The sequence below is a fragment of the Nycticebus coucang genome, chromosome 3 (genome assembly GCF_027406575.1).
Source record: "Nycticebus coucang isolate mNycCou1 chromosome 3, mNycCou1.pri, whole genome shotgun sequence".
In the NCBI taxonomy this organism is placed as follows: domain Eukaryota; kingdom Metazoa; phylum Chordata; class Mammalia; order Primates; family Lorisidae; genus Nycticebus; species Nycticebus coucang.
In genome coordinates, this window is record NC_069782.1 from 128,350,083 (window position 1) to 128,371,789 (window position 21,707).

Here is a 21,707-nt window from a genome sequence, read left to right on the forward strand (position 1 = left end):
ACAGAAAATATCCACTCCTGGTTTATGGCTTCACTTTTTTTTTTTTTTTTTTTGAGACAAAGTCTCACTATGTTGCCCTCGGTACAATGCTGTGATGTCACAGCTCACAGCAACCTCAAATTCATGGGCTTAAGCAATTCTCTTCCCTCAGGCTCTCAAGTAGCTGGGACTACAGGCACCCACCACAATCAATGCCTGGCTACTTTTTTGTTGAAGTTGTTGTTGTTGTTTAGCTGGCCCTAGGCTGGATTCAAACCCACCAGCCTGGGTATATGTGGCCAGCAACCTACCCATTGAGCTATGGCTCCGCCTTCACTTTTTCATCCTCTTTAAAGGGTCCTTCACAGGGAAATTTTTTTTTTTATTTTGATAAAGTCCAATTTATCAATTTTTCCTTTTATGGATCATACTTTTGATACTGTATCTAAAACCTTTTTTTACCAATTCCAAGGTCATACAGATTTCTCCTACTTTTTCTTTTAGAAATATTGAAAGTTTTATGTTTTATATAAAGGTATTTGATCTTTAAGTTATTTTTATGTGAATTTGGGATATGTATAAATTCTTATCTTTTCACATAAGAACTTCCAATTTTTCTAATGTCATTTGTTGAAAAGTCCTTCATTTCTCCACTGAGTTGCCTTTGCATCTTTGTCAAAAATCAGTTGACATTACTATGTGGGTCTGTTTCTAAGCTTTCTATTCTGCTCCACTGATCCATGTGTTTACTTTTAGAAATACCATAGTCCCTTGATTATTATACCTTTATATTGTCTTCTCCTGAAATCAGGTAATGTGAGTCTTTCACCTGTGTTCTGCCTTTTCATAACTGTTTTACATATTCTTGTTCCTGACAGTGCCCATAGCTCAGTGGGTAGGGCACCAGCTACATACACCCAGGCTTGAGGGTTCAAGCCCAGCCCAGGCCAACTAAACAACAAAAAAAATAGCTAAGGCATTGTGGCGGGTGCCTGTAGTCCCAGCTACTTGGGAGGCTGAGGCAAGAGAATCTCTTAAGCCCAAGAGTTTCAGGTTGTGAGCTATGACACCACGGCATTCTACCCAGGGCAACAGCTTGAGACTGTGTCTTGTTCCTTTGTGTGTGTTTATATTTCAGTTCAAAGATTGAATCTAAAGATTGAATTGAATGTAAAGATCACATCAAGGAGAACTGATTGTCTTAATAATATTGAGTCTTCCAATACATGAACACATCTTGACCCTCTCTTTGTATTTATTTGATTTCCTTCACCACTGTTTTGTAGTTTTCAGCATAAATATTTTTCTAGTATTTTGTTACTTTGCTCAGGGAAGTATCTTACTCTTTTAATTTGCTGAGTTTTTAATCATGAAAAGATTAAATTTTATCAAATGCTTTCTCAGCCATCTATAGAGATGATTAGTCTAATAAATAAATTCAACACACATGCAAAGCTCACAGGAGTTTTAATTGCATCAAGTTTATAAATTAATGCAGAGACAATTTCTGGATATTTAGTCTATCTATAGCATAATATATCTCAATATATCATATAGGTCTTCTTTTATGTTTTTCAATAAACTTTAACAATTTCCTCTATTAAAATATGGTACAAAATGTGTTACATTTATTTATAGGTACTTTGGATTTTGATGCTTTTATAAATGGTATCATTTTTATAATATGTTCTAAATTTTGGCCCCTAGTTTACAAAAATGCAACCAGTTTTGGTTTATAGAGCTTGAATCCAGAAATCATGGTGAGTGCTCCTATTATTTCTAACTATTTATGTCCAAATGTTCATGAATTCTCCATGGAAATAATCATGTCATCTGCTAATAACAATTTTGTTTCTTCCGTCTCAACCCTTATATTTTTTATTTACTTTTCTTCTTTGTTACGAGACATAGAACTCCTGTGTTTCTGCTTTTCTTATGATCAGAGATACTGACAGACTTTGTTTAAATAGTGAACAGCCCCGGCAGACAGAAATAGCATCTCTCACAAAAGAGTCTCATATCTTCTGCCAGCGTCCATGAAACACTGGTAGGCTAACTTTGTTAGCTTTCCTATCCTAGTCTTTGGCATTATTATGATGGTTAGAACCTTCAATATAAAAGTAACCTGCACTGATTTTAAAGAGAATGCTTGTAATTGTTCACCATTAAGCATAATTAATGATTTTGTTTCTAAGGGGATGCCCTTTTTCATGTTAAGGAGAGCAGTTTAAAAAATTTCCCAGTCCATTTAACTTGTGAAATAATTGCCCTACTGGCCTAAAAGAGTTGATATAACTTTCAAAAGTGGTTTTTTCTTAGAATCACAAAGAAGAAAGAATCCTTAGAAATAAGCTACTGGAACTCCAAGCCAGGCAGTTTTTATTATATCTTGCCATGTAAGATATTTGACATTCTTGACCCTCCCCAACCAGATACCAGTAATGTCCCCAGTGTCAATGATTGAAAATCCCCCAATTTTCTCAAATATTCTCTATACAAGGGGTTGACAGACTTCCCATAAAGAGTCAGATAATAAATATTTTAGGTTTTGTGGGCCATACACATACTGTTGCAACTATTCAACTCTGCTATTGCAATGCAAAAATAGCCACATATATATAAATGAATGGGCATGGTTATAGTCCAATAAAACTTTACAAAAACAGGTGGGGGGGGGATTTGGTCTGTAGGCTATACTTGGCTGACTCTTGGTCTAGAGAAATAGGGAGAGGTTAGAACACTCTTAAATTTCACAGATATAGAAATTGGGGCCTGGGATGATTTGTCTTGGGTTTTGTAGACATTTTGTACCAAACAAAGATTTATATCCCAAATCTCCTGAATGTTCTTCCCACGGTATCACCCCACAGAACAAAGGACAGGCTGGTAAAATCTGACCCAGTAAGTATTTTTATCCACTTCTACTGAACGTATGCAAATATATATGAATACTTTGTATATGTCCCTAAATATTCAAGTCTCTGCTCCAGCTCCTTCCTCTGCAGTTTGCATTGTTTCTCTAGTTGTGCATCATTCCCACATAAAAACATCATAGTTCCAGTTTAAGAATATTCATGAAAACATGTAAGACAACTAGAATGGAGGCTGAAACTAGCAGCAGAGCCTTTGCATAACAAATCAGCATAAATCACCTGCCAGATATTTCTAAAGCCTTCTTCATCGTATTGACCACAGCCCTGATTTTTCATCTGTGTACCAATCAATTTGAAACCTATTTTCAAGTGAAAGTCACTGCAGAACTATATCTAATACTAATCTTTACGAAGTATCACAAAGTATCACATCTATTTCATTTCTTTTACCTGCAATTGCTGAGATTCCATCCACAGCCATATTTTGTTTGGCTTAACTGATTCTTCACAAAAGTGCTAAATAAAAGGCCTGGGTATAGTTGCCACTCTATATCCATAGGTTACAGATCCACATATTCAATCAACCAGAAATTGAAAACACATATATTTTTAATTGTATCTGTACTGAACACATACAAACTGCTTTTCTTGTCATTATTCTCTAAATGATAGTGTAACAACTGTTGATATAACATTTACATTGTATTAAGTAATACAAGTAAGCTAGATATGTTTTAAAGTACACAGGAGGATGTACCTAGGTTATAGGCAAATATTATTCCATTCTATATCAGGTACTTGAGCATCTGCAGATCTCAGTATCTGTGGGAGGTCCTGCACCAATCCCCCACAGAAAAAGAAGGACTAATATAAACATTAAAAAAAATTTCAGTGGTGGGGAAGTCCTAGCCAGAGCCATCAGACAAAAGACAAAAATACAACACAGCCAAACTGGAAAAGAGGAAGTCAAATTACCCCTCGTTGGGGATGACATAGTGTTATCTAAAGACTCCCCCGAAACCTCTTAGAACTGATAAATGAATTCAGTAAAGTTACAGTACACAAAACCAACATACAAAAATTAGTAGTTTTTCTATACATCAATAACTATCTAAGAACTAAATCAAGAAGGCAATCCCATTTACAGTATTTACAAAAATTATATAAAATACCTAGGAATAAATTTAACCAAGGAAGTGAAATATCTCTACAAGAAAAACTACAAAACACTGATCAAGAAACTGTAGATGATACAAACAAATGCAAAAACAACCCATGCTCATGTATTGGAAGAATTAATGTCATTAAAATGGTCATGCTACCCAAAGCAATCTACAGATTCAATGCAATCCCTATCAAAATACCAAAGTTATTTTTAACAGAATTAGAAAAAAAAATTAAAGTTTTATACCTAAAGTTTTGTAACGAAAGTTAATGTATCTCTAAAATAGAACCTGAATAGCCAAAGCAATGCTGAGTGGAAAGAATGAAGCTGGAAGTATCACAGCACTTGATATCAAATTTTATTGTAAGATTATAGTAGGTAAAACAGCATGGGGCTGGTATGAAAATAGACACATAAAACAATAGTATAGAGAACTCAGAAATAAAACCACATATTTACAGCCCACTGATCATTGGCAAAGCTGACAAGAGCATACATTAGAGAAATGGAAACCTTTTCAATAAATGGTACCAGGAAAATTGATTGCCATATGCAGAATGAAACTGGACACTTATCTCTTACTATATACAAAAATCAACTCAAGATAAATTAAAGATTTAAATATAAGACTCAAAACTATAAAAATACTAGAAGAAAACCTAAGGAAAACTCTTCTGAACATTGGTCTAGGCAAAGAATTTGTATGAAGACCTCAAGCATAGGCAACAAAAACAAAATAGACAAATGGAACTTAATTAAACTAAAAAGCTTCTGGTACAATTGTACCACTGCTCTTCAGCCTGAGTGACACAGTGAAAATAAAACCCTGTCTCTTAAACATTTAAAAAAGAAAGAAAGAAAATAAAAGAAAAGATCTTGGTGAGGCTGCAGAGAAAAAGGAACTCTTATCCACTCTTGGTGGGAATGTGAATAGTACACCTTTTATGGAAGAAAAAGTATGGAGATTTCTCAAAGAATTAAAAGTAGAACTACCATTCAATCGAACAATCCCAGTACTGGGTTTGTAGTCTACCCAAAGTAAAAGAAATAAATATATATATTTAAAAAGATACCTGAACTTGCATGCTTATTGCAGCACTACTCACAATAGCGAAGGTACAGAATCAAGTATCCATCAACAATGATTGTATTAAAAAAAAGTGAGATAGATAGAAATACACACACACACACAATGGAGTATTATTAAGTCATAAAAAAGAATGAAAGCATGTCTTTTGCAGCAACATAGATGACACTAGAGGTCGTTATCTTAAGTGAAACAAAATAGACACTGAAAGTCAACATTGCATGCTCTCACTCAAAAGTAGAAGCTAAAAAATGTGTACACATTGACATAGAGAGTAGAAAGACAATGGACATTCTGAAGGGTGAGGGTGTGAAAATGGCATGGATGATAAGAAATTACTTAATGAGTATAATGTACATTATTTGGGTGATAGATACCCTAAAGCCTTAACTGGAACACTCCACAATCTCTGCATGTAACAAAATTGCAGAGGATTATCCTAATATCATGTAACAAAATTCCTCTAATATTATCCCAACATCAAAATTGTCACATAAATTTATACAAACAAAAAAGAGTTAATTGCTTTATGGAAGAGGCTATAATGATGGCTGCCTATGTAACTGAAATGCTACAGAACTTATTCCATGAATATGAGTTACAGTGTTGAAATATATCCACAAAAGAACAAAGAGACCATAGGTAAGAAAGAAACTGAATTGAATTGGGAAAACAACAGAAAAGTAAAATAAAATTGCTTGCTGATTTCAGTTTGAGTTAAAAAAAAAAAAACCTTTGGCTATGGCTAGTTACACTGAATGTATAATAAAATGACTTGTTATTCTCAGGGGAAAAAATCTGAACAGTGATACACATAGCCTGAAAGCAAAGCAGTAGTTCTTGGAAGACAACTGGACTCAGATAAGAACAACCACCAAACCAGCCTAGGCCAAACCAAGACATTTACTGGTTTACCCTCTGCATCTGGGGCCATTTTAAATGGTACTTGGTGGAATCCACACATTGGGTAGAAAATTAGACTATATTAACTAAAATTCTTGTAACTCCAAGATTTAGTTATTCGTAATTTAGAAAAAGGAGACTGGAGAAACCCTCATAGAAGACAAACTCAGCCATGAAGGTAAACCAAATTTAGATGTAGAAAGACTTCTCTTCCACAGTGGTGAATGAAAAGATCAAAGTAGCTCTCTAGGTTCCTCTCTCACCTCCAAACAGTTAAAGCCACTCAGAAGCTCTAGGATTATCCAAATATCAAGAGGACTCTTAAAAGACAACCTTCTAAGGAACGGTTTAGAATTGACAGCACCAAAGTAACATCATGAATGACAATCAGAGCCAATATATTGGCATATTAGGCCATTGAGCAACAATAATCTTAGATGGCAAGTTCTGTTGGAATCTTGTATATTAAAATCCTTTGGAAGTTAAATGAATGACAGGCAAAGACAAGAGCCAACAATTACACTTAATACATCATTTTTAGGACTGGCGTTGTGGCTCACGCCTGTAATCCTAGCACTCTGGGAGGCCTAGGTAGATGGGGTGCCTGAGCTCACAAGTTTGAGACCAGCCTGAGCTAAAGTGAGATCTCAATTCTAAAAGAATAGCTGGGTGTTGTGGCAGGCACCTGTAGTCCCAGCTACAGGCAAGAGAATTGCTTGAGCCCAAGAGTTTGAGGTTGCTGTGAGCTATGATGCCATCGCACTCTACCAAGGGCAACAAAGTGAAACACTGTCTCAAAAACAAAAACATAATTTTTTTAGGAAGAAGAGAGAAACTGATGTTTAGGCTCTATGGAGTCAGCATCCTTTGCCTTCATTCTGTGCCTGAAAAAAAACTCTTTTAGCCTTTTAGATGCACTCCTCTCCCTTATGGTATGTGTTGACTAGCTAGGAGTAGAATGTTTATATTCCTGACTTCTTATCATTTAGGTATAAGTTCTCCAAAGAGCAATGTATTATCCAAAGCTGCTAAATGCCAAAGTCAACCAGAAAACAGAACAGAAATCTAAAAAAGCAAAGGCTTAGACATCTTCATTATTGACAAGAATTTCTCAAGCATCAGCAGTTCCTTGCCTAATTTTGGCAAACCAATTTTCTTCATGTGGATGGCTTTGGAGCCTCCTAGTGGCAGCCTCTGAGGACCTATAGAGCTAGAAGCTCTGGAAAGGACTGGGCTTTTAAGAAAGAGTATAGGTTATGTATGCTGTAGGTGATCAATTCAAACAAACAGATCACCTCCTGCAATGTACTCAACACACTATATTGAACACTAGGAATACAAAGAGGAATAAGTATTGGTCCCTACTTTCATGGAGCTCACACTCTACTATGGAAACATGCAAAAAAATGTAGTAAGTACTTATAATCTGCATTATATCAAGAAAGGAGATGAAATCAAGGAATGTATAATAAAGGGGATGACATCTTCAGCAAGCTTAAACAGTAAGTAGAAGTCCATCTAATGGAGAATCCAAGCATGTTATATATTTCAGGTCTTTGATAAGTCTGCTTCCTGTTTAGAATACTCCTTTTCCACTGGCTACTATACTCAAAATACTAAACCTAGCTTAAGAAAGAAAGAAAAAGAGGCTGGGAGCAAATTTATAGTTTGAGCCTTCTCTCTTCACTCTGAAGAGATATCAGAGGTTCTGAATCAGAAAAGTGGTCTACTGAAGGCTATTCACTAGAATCACTCTAATAGCAGTATAATGAACATATTAGAGATCTGGGGCACAAAGGCCCATTAATCTGTCATAATAGTCCAGGAAAAGCTAGTAGCACAACAGAGGCAGGAAAGAGGTTTCCAGAGGTAAGAACTATAAATAGTAGCCAAATGAATATGGAAGAATAGACTCAGGAAAGAGTCAAAAATAGTTTAAAGTTTTCCTTAAGCCACAAGTTAGATAGCAATGCCCTTAACCAAGGTAGGGAATACAAGAGAAGTGGGGAAGGTAAGTAATAATGAAGAACTTTAGTAAATTTTATTTGTGATACAAATTAGATCTGGGATTTGTTTGATAAACACTTGAAAGGGTCCGAAAAACTCAAAACTCTGAAAGATTATATTATAACCTTCTCAAAATAACTGTGAGAGTTATAACCCCTTAGTGTTGCAGGACAATGAACAATTGCTTCCATCTTCACAAATGACACCCTACGACTGATCCAGTCTCAGAAGGCTAAACTCTCATTAGACGATGAAATACTTCTAACAAAGGTGAAATTATGAGTACCCTGAAAGGCAATACAGAGCTATTTGGAGACAGGAAGACAATTTGGAAAACTTAAAATTATAACACAAATGTTGGTAAACAATAATGATGGAATAACAGGAACCAAATTAACTATCATATCTTAAATAATTTTTAAAAATCACAATACTTGAAACAAAATTTCAGACTTAGGAAAACAAAGTACCAGACAATGATCACTGAGTAAAGAAAAACAAAGTGAGCCCTGTAAGTGTCCCACATCACCACCTAGAGACAATTTTCAGGCTGTAGTACAGGGAGGAGGAACCTAAACAGAATTCCACATTCTTCACTGAGTTGAACAGAGTTCAGAGTTAGGGGAGGCCTAAGTAACTAGAACTTACAAGACAGAGTACGGGAGAAGAGGGAGTTACACAAAGAACAAGAGTTCCAGAGGTCTGTAGAGGAGTCCCTTTACATCTTTAGGTAATGATCTGTACATACATAGTAAAAAACTACTGAGGCAAGTAAAAGAACCACCAGAAAGGAGTCAGTGAAACAATCACCATTCACCCAGGACCCCAAGTAGTTCATGTTCTGGACAACCACACTGAAAAGACTTCATAACACACAAGGTGTTAAGTAAGGTATAAATGTAGAAAGGTATTGCCTCCAATACTTTTTTTTTTTAAGCAGTTAAACTTTCATTTTACTTTTTAAAATTTTTATTTACTTTTTTGTTTCTCTTTTCTACAAAAGGCAGAAAACAATTGTTGATCTGCAACTGTTGTACACTCCCTGAAAGGGGGTAGGGTAGGAAGCTGGGGAAGGTGCTCTGAGAATGCTTTCTCTAGCATGGGTGAGGAGCTCCCCGGCACTCATGGAGAATACACCCCCGGGCCCTGCTCCTCCCTGCCTCAGCCTTCCCTAGCTCACGTCTATGGTGTTGAAGACCCATTCTGTGAAATTCTTCAGCTTGTCCAAGGCATTCTGGGACTCCTCCTGCAGCCTCAGGTTGTCCTCTTACAGGTGCTGAACTTCTGCCTGAAGATGGGCTTGGTCTTCTTTTTCCTTCTTCAAATCTTCCCAAAGCATCTTCAGCATGCCTTCCAGCTGGTCTACTTTAGAAGCCAGAGTAGGAAAGGAATCTTTACTGCTGCTGTAAGACTTCTTCTGGGCCAGAGCCTGGGCCTCGAGCTGATCGATGTTGGATGCAGCACTCCAGGGACAATGGTTTTCATCACCAGCAGCAAAAAATGAGGCTCTCTGGACCTCATAAGCTTTGGCAGCATCTACCAGGTTGGACCAATCTAGATCTGCAGCAGTGTCAGGCAGAGGCATCAGGCCAGGGTCAGGTATGGGCTGCCTTCAGGTCTGCTGGACACCTTAGTAAAGAAGCCAAATTAGCCATACACTAAAAACTGTTTTTTGACCACTCTAACAAATTTTGAAAAAAGCCATGAATAAAAAATCAAACTGGCTTCCAAGAACATAACTTCACCCCAGAAAAAGGAAAATATATTTATTTCAAAGAATATTAAATAATCTAGCACTCAACAAAAATCAAAATGTCTGACGTCCAATTAAAAATTACAAGACATCCAAAGAAGCAAGAAAATAAGATCCATAAAAAGGAGAAAATCAATAACTATAAACAGACACAGAAATGTTGCACATGGTAGAAGTAGATAACTTCTACTTACTCCATAAAAAGGAGTTACCATCCAAAGAAGCAAGAAAATAAGATCCATAAAAAGGAGAAAATCAATAAATATAAACAGACAGAAATGTTGCAGATGGTAGAAGTAGTAAACAAAGGTATGAGAACTCTATTAAAAATATATTCCATATGTTCAAGAAAATAGAGGAAAGCACAATCATGAAGATGAGACTTATAAAACATATTTTAAAAAACAAATTGAATTTCTAGAAATATTTAATACCTAAAATGAAAAATTACTGGATAAATTAATAATAACTTAGACACTGCAGAGGAAAATATCAATAGGATTAAAGACACAGCAATAGAAACTATCCAAAATGACAAATATACAGAGAGGAAAAGACTGAAAAATATATTAACAGAGCATCACTGATTTATCCAACAATATTAACTGGCATCACATAAGAGTAATTGGTACCCAAAAAGAGTGATGGGAGAAACAGAAGAAAAATTTTGGAAAAAATACAAAAGCCGAAAATTCTAAATTAGGTGGAAAACTATAAACCCAGAGAACTATAAGAGGAAGAAATGAGAAGCAAAAAACACAAAAGCACATCATAATGAAATTGCTAAAAACTGGAGATGAAATTTTTCTTTTTACAGGTCAACAGATTACCTAATGAAATGAAGAGGTTTTTTTTTTTTAAAAAAAGACAAAGAGAAAATCTTGAAAGTAGCCAGAAGAAAAAAAAGAGATTTCCTACCAAGGAATAACAATAAGAATTACAGCCTACTCTTCATAAGAAATCACACAAGAAAAGAAAATAGAGTGACATCTCTAAGGTGTTGAAAGAAAAAACTATTAACCCAGAATTCCATAATATGCATAATATACCCATCAAAAATGAAGGAGAAATACTTTCTCAAAGAAATTCCTTACAGCATTCCTACTTACTCCTTAAGAAATAATTTTTAAAAGGACTTCAGGCAGAAAAAATACGATATATCTCATAAACTTAAATGTAAAAGATAAACTAAAGAAAGCCAGAAAAGGAATAAATGACGATAAAACAAAATCTACTTTTTTATTTTTAATTACTCTAACTGAATATTTCAAGCAAAAATAAGAACAATGAATTTTATTTCTAGTATATATTAAAGAGAAAGTATGGTATCAACAGCATGAGGTATATAGAGAGAAGTATGGTATTTACACTATGCATAAAGCAATATAATATTTTAACGTAGGCCCTGGTTACTTAAAACTGTATTTTGTAAACTCTAAGACACAAAAAAACACAAATTATTCTTCTAATGATGAATTGGACTTCTCCAAAATTAAAAACTATTCTCCTTCCAAAGAGACTTAAAAAATAAAAAAGCAAACCAGATACAGAAAAAAAGTATTTACAAAACAAATACCTGACAAAGGACTTGTATTCAGAATACATAAAAACTCTTAAAACTTGGCAGTATCCGTAGCTCAGTGGGTAGGGTGCCGGACACACACACACACACACACACACACACACACACACACAGAGGTAGGCAGGTTCAAACCCAGCCCAGGTCTACTAAACATCAATGACAACTGCAACAAAAAAATAGCCGGGTGTTGTAGCAGGTGCCTGTAGTCCTAGCTACTTGGGAGGCTGAGGCAACAGAATCACTTAAACCCAAGAGTTAAAAGGTTGCTGTGAGCAGTGACACCATTGGCACTCTATCAAGAGCAACATAGTGAAACTATGTCTCAAAAAAAAAAAAACAACTCTTACAACTCAATAATAAGACAAACAACCCAACATAAAGATGAATAAAGAATTCATATAGGAATTTCACCAAAGAAAATATACAGATGCCAATTAAGCACACAGAACAATGTTCATTATTGTAAGGGAAATGCAGATGAAAACACAATGAAATACCACTATACACTCTTTAGAATAGCTAACATTAAAGACTGACTATAGTGCTAGCTTCGGCAGCACATATACTAAAATTGGAACCATACAGAGAAGATTATCATGGCCCCTGCGCAAGGATGACATGCAAATTCGTGAAGCGATCCTTATTTTTTTAACCTGGATGGAAGTGGAAGACATTATTCTTAGTAAAGCATCACAAGAATGGAGAAGCATGAATCCTATGTACTCAATTTTGATATGAGGACAATTAGTGACAATTAAGGTTATGGGGGGGAAAGCAGAAAGAGGGACGGAGGGAGGGGGGTGGGGTCTTGGTGTGTGTCACACTTTATGGGGGCAAGACATGATTGCAAGAGGGACTTTACCTAACAATTGCAATCAGTGTAACCTGGCTTATTGTACCCTCAATGAATCCCCAACAATAAAAAAAAAAAAGAAAGAATGACTATAACAAGCTTTGATGAAGATGTGGAATAACCTTAACTCTCATACATTGGTGGTGGAAATGGAAATGTTCTAACTACTTTAGGAAAAATTTTGGTGATTTCTTAAAAAGTTAAACATACACTTACCACACAATCCAGAAAAATCCCTCTTAGGTATTTGCCCCAAAGAAATAAAAACATATGTCCGTGAAAAGACATAAATATTCATAGCAGTTTTATTCAAAATAGACAAAAACTGGAAAGAACCCATATTTCCATCAGGTGGTAAATGGATAAGCAAACTATATAGAAAGCAAATTAGTACCCAGGAATTCTATAGGGGTGACTTCAGGATTTGAGCATCCATAGATTTTGGTTTCTACAATCAATCCCCTGTGGATACTGAGGGATGGCTTCACATACATTCAGTGAAATACTACATAATAAAAATGAGCCAACTACTAATACATGCAATATTGATGAATCACCAAAGCATTACACTAAGTGAAAGCAGCCCAGCTATAGTGACAGACAGGAGAACAATAGTTTCTAGGAACAGTAAGGTGGAGGGTTTAATACAAAGCGGCAAAAAAACCTTTCTGAATAGAAATGTTCTATACTATGGTGATGGTAGTGGTTAACAAAGAAACATAATTGTCAAACTCATCAAATTGTACACTTAAAAACTGAAAAATTGTACCTTAATAATGCTAACCAATAAAATAGGGATGGGGAAAAGGAAGAAGAAGGATTTTTGAAATAATCATTTGCAAAGGTTGTCACTTGAAACAGCAGCAAACAGTAGAATACATTGGAAAAGAGCATAGTCGTTATCTTCTAGTTCTTAAGAACATCAGACAAAAAATCTTAAAATCACTGCAATACGAGAAAATACGGAGCAAGTTGGATTCAAATAGCCCTTAGAAGTCAGGATAAATTTGGGATAGAAACCCTTTGAACAACTGAAATAATTTGTTTAAATATTTTTAGGATATCAGAATGGAAATTCATTTGTAGAAATGAGAAGCTATCCTTGGGTAAAGTCTGAGTTCCTTATGGATCCATTTGAACTTGTCTGTGTGCTCATGACTTATTAGTTCTGAGGAAAATTGGAAATTCCACACTCCCTTCTCTGCAAGAGTCCTGTTCCCCCACATGACTTTTCCCCTTTTAACACAACAAGAGACAGCTAATTAACTTTTCTACCACATGCAGCTGGCACTAAAGCAAACCAAGCTGTGGGGTGGCTGACCCAGATTACTGATGAATGTTCAAAATAAACATGCTTTGAGCTGATCTGGAATGGTATATTTCTAAGAAGACAGAGAACTCTTAAAATTAATTAACTCATCTGGGCAAACTGTCCATCCAGTGGAAGTTTTTCAGTAATAAGTATCAGACTGCAGATCTTTCTGCAGCTGAGCTTGTTTATCATCAAGGAGGCTGCTTCTGCATGTCTCATGGATAACTTCATGATTTTTATTTTCACAGCTTCTGGCTTCTTATATAAACAAGCCAAGAAAGAAAAACACAAATGAGAGCAAGTTTAAGTGGAAGATCTCACATTTCCCCAAAAGGCAGAAACACCTACCTTTCTCTTATTTTCCACGTGTCAGAGTAGGCAATAGGGGAGAAAAAGACCCAAGTTTGGGGAGAGAGGATCTCAAAAAAAAAGTATGAACTTATTTAAATAGTTTTCATTGTGTTGAAATTCTAATAAAGTGCTCTCTGCTACAAAGTTTGATGATTGCCCAGTGGGAGCTTACAAAAAAAGGACATCATATCCACATGAGAACTGCAGCTTACTCCTAAATTAGGAAGTGCAAAAGTTAGTGCCCTGAAAGAACTCACTTGATGACATCGTATAGATAACCAATGCCTTGTCAAACAAGGGTTTTTTCTGTTGTCTTATTTAACTGTTTTTGTTTTTGTAGAATGTAATCTTCTAAATTGGTTCTGACTGTGGCTTTAAAGAAAACAGTGGTTCCTTTTTGAGACAGAGGTAAATTCTTGAAAGATCCTAGAGTGTTTACTTACCTCTGAATTAATTGACCACACTGCCTTATAGGAAGCTCTTGCCCTTCCCTTCTCCTGCAGGGGCTCAAGGGCCACTGTGGGCAGCTTCAGCAGCAGAGAGAGTACTTCTAACCCTCTGAGAACTAGATAGATGTTTCTATAATCCTATATTAATCTCCCCCTTTGTGTGTGTCTGTCTCTCTCTCTCTCCCTCTCTCTGAGGTTTTTCTAATTTCTTTCAGTACAAGTCCTTCATGTCAAAGATCACTTTATGGGGCAACCATGTAGTGATTCATCTAAAAGAACAGAATCACTACCATTACCTAAGTACCTACTATGTACTGAGCAATGTGTTAATGCTTTACATATATAATATGATGTCATTCTACATTAACAGAATGTGGTATTACAGAGTAATAATTCAGACCACAGACTCAGCCTACTTGAGTTAGATTCTTTTTCACTTCATCATTTATAAAATGAATGACCTTGGAAAAGTCACATAACCTCTTTGTTCCTTAGTTTCCACATCAATCTAAGAAAGAGAGATAATAAGAGACTCTTTCACGGAATTTCTGTGAAGTTTAATGAGTTGCTCACTAAATGTAAGCCATTTATTATTTCTGTTGTACATATTTTTTTAAAAACTAAGGCCTAGAAAGATGAAATGATTTGTCCAAGATCACACAGTTAAGAATTTGAGAGGAGGCAGAGCAAGATGGCAGATCAGAAGGATCGTCCAACTGAGCTTGCCTAGAACAACTGGGGGAGGAGGGAAAACCACCCATATCTGATGCAGGCACCTTACCCAGAGTCATAGCTCAGGGAGCACTGTCCGGAAGTGATCAGCTGGATACAGTGTATGATCCAGAGGGGTGGAACTCTGATGAATTAGGCAAGTGATTACAGCCAGCTGGGTTCAGCTGCCACCTCCCTACACAGAGGCCCAAGATAGAAAGAAGCCATTCTGGAGTTTTCAGATCTTGGGAGAAGATGCATATTGAGTGGAAAACTTGGAAGAATGGGTGGACTCAAACAGTATACAGAAATCACATTTGAATTCCAGTTGCAGTGGATTTGCCATAGGTTTGGAGCTGGCAAGGCAGCCATACTAAGAATGTCTCCAGGGCCAGGGGACTGCCATTGTGGGAAGGTCATGGGAAGGTGTTAGCAGGGGCCAAAAGCATAGCCATCTTAATTCCGCCTGCTGGGATTAGACCGCCATTCTTGGGTGATGCTGAGGGACTCCAGAACCCCACAGAAACTGGAGTCAGGGAGCACTGTGAGACCTGCCCCTGAAACATTCTTGGGAGCTTTAAGATCCCAACCCAGCAGGATATGAATGCTCAGGGAAACAACCAGGCGATCATTGAAGGCAACTAACTTTGGGATAAGGACCACAGAGGTTGCTGGCTATGCTTTCTGTCTCCTAAAAAAAAAAACACAGGGCCAACTGGTGTCCCAGAAACATATTGTCATCAAGAGCAAGGACATCTGTTTATTTGGCCTTAAGGGAGAGTTTGGCTTTGCTCAGGCTAAGGCCACTTCAAGACCTAAGCTCTGGGATGAGGTAATTTGAAGCAAAAAAGGCAGTGAAGAAGAAAAAGGAGGACAAGGAGATGAACAAGTAGAAATAACACATAAGGAGGAACCAACAGAAAAATATGGGCAACATGAAAAGCCAAAACAGAGGAACTCCCCCAAAGGACTATGAGGCAGTTACTACCTATAAAACTTGACAGAAAGGGAATTTAAAATATGGATATTAAAGACAATAAAAGAAAAGGACAAGAAAATGGAAAGACAAGAGACATGTAGAATATAGAAAGGATATGGCAGAGCTTAAAGAAATGAAGGAGATAATCAAGGAATGTAAAGATGCACTAGAAAGTATCAAAAATAGATTAGACCATGAAGAAGAAAGAACCTCAGAACTAGAGGATAAAGTTTTTGAATTAACTGAGGCAATTAAAGAGGCAGAAAAGAAGAGAGAGAAAGTAGAACAGGAGCTTAGAGAACTATGAGACTCCATGAAGCATTCAAACATTTGAATAATAGGAATTCCTGAAGGGGAAGAAGATTGTCCCAAAGGAATGGAAGCCCTACTGGAACTATCATAAATGAAAACTACCCAAGTTTTACTAAAGACACCGGACCCCAACACACTCCAGTAAGATGGATGTCATACCCCATGTCATCTCAAATCAAACAGAGCCTCTCAAAGACACATTGTAAAGAACCTGCCCAAAGTCAAGATCAAAGAAAAAATTCTTCAAGCCCCAAAGAGTAAGAGCCAACTGGCTTACAGAGGCAAAGCCAGTAGGATGACAGCAGACTTTTCAACAGAAACATTCCAAGCCAGAAGAGCATGGTCATCCAACTTCAACATTCTTAAAGAAAACAATTTTCAGCTGAGAATTCTGTACCTGCTACTTAAACAAAACAATTTTCAGCCAAGAATTCAGTATCCTGCTAAACTAAGCTTCAAAACTGATGGAGAAATCAAATCTTTTGCGGATATACAAGCACTGAGGAAATTCGCCACAACAAGAACAGCTATACAGGAAATACTCAGACCTATTCTCAACACTGACCATCACAATGGACCACCAGAAAAGTAAACACCCAGAAGTTAAAGGTCAAAACTTAGCTTCCACAATGGAGCAAAGGATAAAACTACACAATGGACTCTCACAAAATAAGATGAACAGAACTCCATCACACTTAACAATTCTCTCAATAAATGTCAATGGACTGAATACACCACTGAAGAGGCACAGGCCGGCTGATTGGGTAAAAAAGCACAAATCAAACATAGGCTGTCTCCAGCAGACACACCTAGCCTTGAAGGACAAATAAAGACTTGGGGTTAAGGGATGGAAAACAGTATTTCAAAGCAAATGGAAATCAGAAGAAAGGAGTAATTGCAATCTTATTTTCAGATACAAGTGGATTTAAGGCAACTAAAGTTAAGAAAGAAAAAAATGTAGACTTAATACCAATCAAACTAACAATACAACAAAAAGACATTTCAATTTTAAATATTTATGCACCCACCTTAAATGCTCCCAAATTTATGAAACAGACACTGATGGGTCTGAGAAATATGCTATCCCATAACACCATAATATTTGGGGACTTTAACACCCCTTTAACATCCTATAAACAGAAACTAAACAAAGATACAAAGAACTTAAATGTGACCCTAGAACAAATGGGATTGATAGACATATACAGAACAAACCATCCTGAAAATAGGAATACATTTTTCTCATCAGCCCAAGATGTGTACTCTAAAATGAACCACATCGAAGGACACAAATCAAACCTCAGCAAAATTAAAAGAATAGAAATTATACCTTGTATCTTCTCAGACCACAAGGCAATAAAGCTGGAACTCAACTCCAACAAAAACACTCATCCCAGCTCAGCACCTGTAACTCAGCAGCTAGGACACCAGCCATGTACACTGGTGCTGGCAGGTTCAAATCCAGCCCAGACCTGCCAAACAACAATAACAACTACAACAACAAAAAATAGATGGCCATTGTGGTGAGTGCCTGTAGTCCCAGCTACATGGGAGGCTAAGAAAAGAGAATCACTTGAGCCCAAGAATTGAGGTTGCTGCAAGCTGTAATGCCACAGCACTCTACTGAGGATGACATAACAACATTCTGTCTCAAAAAGAACAAAAAAAAAAAACAACACTCATCCCCATACAAACACTTGGAAATTGAACAATATTATGCTGAATGATAGTTGGGTCCAAGAAGAGATAAAGGAGGAAATTATCCTCAAACATAGTAACAATGAAGACACAAGTTATCAAAACCTGTGGGATACAATAAAAGCAGTCTTAAGAGGGAAATTTATCGCATTAGATGCATACATTTGAAAAACAGAAAAAGAGTACATCAACAAACCCTCAAACAATCTTACATAATTGGAAAAAGAAGAACAATCTAATACTAAACCCAGCAAAAGAAAAGAAATAACCAAAATTAAATCAGAGATTAATGAAATTGGAAACAAAGGAATCATTCAGAAAATTAACGAAATAAAAAGTTGGCTTTTCAAAAAAATAAATAAAATTGGTAAACCTTTTCCTAGATTAACTAGAAAGAGAAAAGTAAAATCTCTAACAACCTCAATCAGAAACAATAAAGAGGAAATAACAACAGATGTCACAGAGATACGAGAGATTATTTCTGAGTACTACAAGAAACTCTATGCCCAGAAATTTGACAAGGTGGAAGAAGTGGATCAATACCTGAAACCACAACCTCTCCCTAGACTTAACCAAGAAGAAACAGATCTCTTGAACTAATTTCAAGAATTGAGATCAAAGAAACAATAAAAAAATCTCCCAATGAAAAAACTGCCCTTCACTAGATGACTTTACACCAGAATTCTATCAAACCTTCAAAGAAGACCTTGCACCTATGTTGCAGAAACTATTCCTAAACATTGAGAAGAAAGGAATCTACCCCAACACATTCTATGAAGCAAAAATCACCCTGACACCAAAACCAGGACAGGACCCAACTATAAAGGAGAAAAACAGCCCAATTTCACTAATAAATATAGATGCAAAAATACTCAATAAAATCGTAGCCAATGGATTACAGCTACACATTAAAAAAAAAAAAAAAATTCATCACAAACAACTAGGTTTCATCCCAGGGATGCAAGGCTGGTTTAACATACACAAGTCCATAAATGTAATTCACCATATCAAAAGAAGGAAAAACAAAGACCATATGATCCTCTCAATAGATACAGAAAAAGCATTCAATAAAATTCAACATCCTTTTCTAATTAGAACTCTGTAAAAGGTTTCCTCTGGAAGATGGTGGCCAAGTAACAGCTTTCCTGCAACTGGATACCGTGAGTCCAGGAGATAATCATCCCTTTGAGGATACACGGAGTCAGTAAAAGACTTCTGGACCCCAACACGAGGACAAAACCAGTGGAAAACAGGCAAGTGGTTACGTGTGTTCCATCAGTCTAATCCCACCAGGAGCTGTAAGTACAGCAACAGTGAGACTGCAAACTGGAAAGGCCTTCCCTGTGAAATGTTTTGGTGTTTTTGGACTTGGCACTCAGTTGTAGTGCCTTGGAGAGAGCTTGAGCAGGAGTGTGGAGAAATTTGGGCGTTGTCTAGGGCCCCAGACTGAGCCGCTGAGCCAGACGGAGCTAATAGTATTCAGGTCTGGGCCACAGAGAGCCATTGTGAGAGAACTGCCCTGGCAAGCTCCGCCCTCAAGGTTGCAGAGCAAGGATTAGGTGGGAGCTAATAACCTAGAGACTAAGCAGCCTAAAGACGGGGACTGAGCCACCTTATAGCCTTAACCTTCAGGGGCAGAGAGAAACCGGTTTTGGCACACTGGGTAAGTGGATAGCCACTTTAGCAGTGATCCCAGCGACAAGCACTTTCCTGGGAAAGCTTCTGCTTAGCCAAGTTAAGAAGTTCAAAGTGACTTTTAAGAGGGCTGAAGAGAGATTTAGGGTCACAACACTGTGGGGTTTGAGAAATCAACAGAGGCCTCCTGTCGTATCATCATTGTGATTAACATCTCATACCCCAGAAAACCACCTATTGCCAACACAATATTAAACAAGATATATATACTGCTTTGTTTTTGGTTGTATTTGTTGTTGTTGTTAGTTTGTTTATTTTGTTGTTTTAGTTTTGTTTTTAATTTCAACCTTTTCCGTACAGATTTTTACCTTTTTTTCTTTTTCTTCCCTTTTTTACTCCATTTTTCTAGTTCAAATACAATTTCCCATTGCTGCCTTTTTCAATAATTAGAACTTCATTTTTGCTAGTGTTTCTATGCCTAGTATTTGGTTTTTCAACCAATTTTATCCCGTAAAGTTTTCTGTTTGCTTGTTTTGGTTTGATTTATAGCATTTTTGTCTTTCCTCTCTACTTGGTGGAGCTGGGGTACTGTGTCCGATCAGGTTAACAAAGAACTGCTGACCTCAAGGGATCCCCCAAATGGGCAACCCCAGAGGTTGGGGTTTTTTTAAGATTGTGTCAAAGTACCCTACTATACACCTATATTGCTCTGTCTCCCTCTTTCTGTGCCTCTCTTCTTTCTGTCAATATTCCCTATTACCCACCCCCTCTCCTTTCTCCATTTTCCTCTTTCTTTCTCTCTTTTTCTTTCTTTTATCCCTTCTTCCTCCTCAAGTTTGTCATCCTTCTGGTCCTATACCAAAAAGACTAATCAAAACCTTGGCCCACAGGCACAGTAACTTAAAAAGCAAGAGGAAGTGACAGAAAAATTAGGACGAGGAAATAGATAAAAGAAATCACTCATGATGAAGAATCAGCAGAAAACTCCTGGCAACATAAAAAAACAGTCCAGAGCAAACACTCCAAGGTACCAAGAGGTAGCTACTGCAGAGGATTCCACCTATAAAGAACTGTTAGGAATGACTAAAAGGGAATTTAAAATATGCATGATGAAAACAATGAAGGAAATGATGGAAACAATGAAGGAAACTGCTAATAAAGTGGAAAATAACCAAAAGGAAATCCAAAAACAGAATCAAATAAAAGATGAACGATATGAAGAATATAGAAAGGAGACAGCGGAGCTGAAGGAACTGAAGCAGTCAATTACAGAACTTAAAGATGCAATGGAAACTATCAGCAACAGGTTAGACCATGCAGAAGAAAGAATTTCAGAGGTAGAGGACAAAGTTCTTGAGATAACTCAGATAGTTTAAAAGGCAGAAAAGAAGAGAGAGAAAGCAGAACGTTCACTGTCAGAATTATGGGACTTTATGAAGCGTTCCAACATACGAGTTATAGGAATCCCAGAACGGGAAGAAGAATGCCCCAGAGGGAAAAATGCCATACTAGAGAATATTATAAAATAAAATTTCCTAAATATCACGAAAGATTCTGACACACTGCTTTCAGAAGGATATCAGACTCCAGGTCACCTCAACTCTAACCGAGCTTCTCCAAGATACATTGTGATGTACCTGTCCAAAGTCAAGACAAAAGAACAGATTCTGCAAACTGCCAGGAGTAAACACCAGTTGAACTACAGGGGCATATCCATCAAAGTGATTACAGAAATCTCTAATGAAACTTTCTAAGCAAGAAGACAATGGTCATCTACCTTTAATATACTTAAACAGAACAATTTCCAGCCCAGAATTCCATACCATGCTAAGATAAGCTTTAGAGAAATCAAATCATTTACAGATATACAAACATTGAGGAAACTCACCACAACAAGACCAGCTTTACAGGAAATACTTCAACCTCTTCCATTGACCATCATAATGGATAAATAGCAAAGTAAGAACTCAGAAATTAAAGGAGAGAACCTAAACTCCACACTGATGCAAAAGATGAAACTAACCAATAGACCCTCATAAAATAAGATGAACTGAATAC

At 36.8% G+C, this 21,707-nt stretch overlaps 1 protein-coding gene and 1 non-coding gene across 2 annotated transcripts in view; one reads left to right on the top strand and one right to left on the bottom strand.

Moving 5' to 3' along the window:
• Window positions 1–21,707, bottom strand: part of HPSE2 (heparanase 2 (inactive)) — an 841,015-nt gene that overhangs the window by 762,888 nt on the left and 56,420 nt on the right. The window lies entirely within an intron of this gene.
• On the top strand, window positions 11,891–11,997 carry LOC128582702 (U6 spliceosomal RNA). Its single transcript, XR_008379149.1, has one exon. It is a non-coding gene; the product is annotated as a U6 spliceosomal RNA (small nuclear RNA).